The sequence below is a fragment of the Macrobrachium nipponense genome, chromosome 43 (genome assembly GCF_015104395.2).
Source record: "Macrobrachium nipponense isolate FS-2020 chromosome 43, ASM1510439v2, whole genome shotgun sequence".
Taxonomy (NCBI): Eukaryota; Metazoa; Arthropoda; class Malacostraca; order Decapoda; family Palaemonidae; genus Macrobrachium; species Macrobrachium nipponense.
In genome coordinates this window covers 23,276,532-23,278,683 of record NC_061104.1, presented here as the reverse complement: position 1 = coordinate 23,278,683, position 2,152 = coordinate 23,276,532, and the positions used below count along the sequence as shown (strand labels likewise).

At 29.2% G+C, this 2,152-nt stretch overlaps 1 protein-coding gene across 1 annotated transcript in view; it reads right to left on the bottom strand.

Moving 5' to 3' along the window:
• Positions 1-257: 257 nt before the first annotated feature.
• LOC135213581 (helix-loop-helix protein delilah-like) overlaps positions 258-2,152 on the bottom strand; it is a 4,069-nt gene continuing 2,174 nt past the window's right edge. Inside the window, exon 1 of the mRNA XM_064247580.1 lies at positions 258-2,152. This exon is cut by the window's right edge and continues 2,174 nt beyond it. The gene's annotated coding sequence lies outside the window, so the exon portion shown is untranslated.

The following is a 2,152-nucleotide window of genomic DNA, read 5'->3' as shown; positions in this document are numbered from 1 at the left end:
CTATACCTTTTCAAATGAGTATCATGTGTAAAATTGTAGAGACATTATGTTTGTGCTTATATGTATATATGTATATATATACCTATATATGCCTGTATTATGTATATATGTATATGCATGCATGTGTATATATATATATATATATATATATATATATATATATATTCTATACTTTCATAAATGCTATACTGTATACATATATATATATAATATAAACACAAATATCTATATACACATAAAATCATGCATTTATTGCATTCTAAGTTATATATATGCATGTATTATGTATATATGTATGTATATTTACATATAAATTCCTATACTTTCATAAATGCATACATATGTATACATATACGTACATAAACACACAAATATCTATATACACATAAAAGCACTGATTTATTGCATTTCCACTTATTCATAAAAATAATTATACATATGCATACATGCACACTCACAACACATAATAACCCATTCATCTTCTGCTGACCACAGATGCTGCATCGCCAAAAAGAGAGTAGCAGAGCAATCATCGTTCGTAGACACTGCGTCACATCGGACTTGTCAAAGTTAAAAATTCAAGAAGAAAAGTTTGTTTATATTGAAGCCTATTTTCAGACCAGGGACGAGTGTTGGCAGTCTTCTAAAGAGTAAATAGAATGAATAAGGTCAACTATTTAGATCAGAATTAAGTATTTAAATGCTTTCTTCTCGTAGGACTTGTTCATTATATACGAGGAATTAATTCGTAATCCGTTTGTGAAGAAAAAATGAAAATACAAAATAAAAATGACGGTATTTAACAAACTTTTCAGAAAAAAAAGTAAAAACAATGTTTCTATCTTTTTGAAAGGTTGGTTTATTTCAGACGTGGTTTTACAATGTTTATATTAGATCCTTATCGAGAAATTTCAGTATCATGGGAATATACGTCGATTAACCAAATATCAAATTTCTTTGAATCCATTGTAGATATAATTGCAAAGGCAATGCCTTTAAGATTCACAAAACTCGACTCGTGTTGAAAACTAAGCTAGATGTTTTGTTCTTTAAAGACTCGTTTTGGTTTCTAGCTTATAAAATATATCAGTAATATATATTAATCATAAAAATATTTAAGTTTTATCCAAATGTCTTTTTACATCACTGACTTTTCTTCAAAAAACATTATTATTGATCTAGTAACTGATTCAATTAATCTCTTAATCACATGTGATGACAGCATAGTTCGTGTTAATATTAAGTTTGCAAGATCGTGAATAGAGTCATAACATTTATAACATCAGATTAACTTAACATTTACAAATAAATGTCAACATAAACACATTAGCACATACGGAACAAATTTTTCTTGAGTTACTGTCATTTCAATAACTATTATTTAGTAAGAACATTTCCAGGTTGCTTACTGGTAACGAGAAATATATCAGAAATACATCCTTGGACCCACAATTATCGTTCTGTAGAGAAATTACAATTTTCTGTGACGTCAGAATATTATGGGTTGTCTACACGTCCACTGACTGACAAGAAAAATGTTTGATTTTGTACAGAAATTGCGTTTTTGTGACGTCATAATGTAATGGCTTGTTTGATTTTGTATAAAAATTACATTTTTGTGACGTCAGAATGTTATGGGTTGACTAAACGTCCACTGACTCACGAGAACAATGTTTAATTTTGTATAAAAATGTTTTTCCGTGATGTCAGAATGCTATGGGTTTTCTAAACGTCCACTGACTGACAGAAACAGTTTGATTTTTATAAACATTATGTTTATCTGTGACCTCAGAATGTTTTGGGATGTCTCAACGTCCACTGACTGACGAGAAAAATGTTTGATTTTGTATAAAAATTACGTTTTTATGTGAGTCAGAATATTATGGATAGTTTAATTTTGTATAAAAATTACGTTTTTCTGTGGCGTCAGAATATTATGGGTTGTTTAATATTGTATAATAATTACGTTTTTCTGCGACGTCAGAATGTTATAGGTTGTCTAAACGTTTAGTCCACTGACTGACGAGAACAATGTTTAATTTTGTATAGAAATTACGTTTGTCTGTGACGTCTGAATATTATGGGATATCTAGACATCCACAGACTGATAGAAAAAACGATTCTGAAGCACCGTATCGCATCACCACAACCA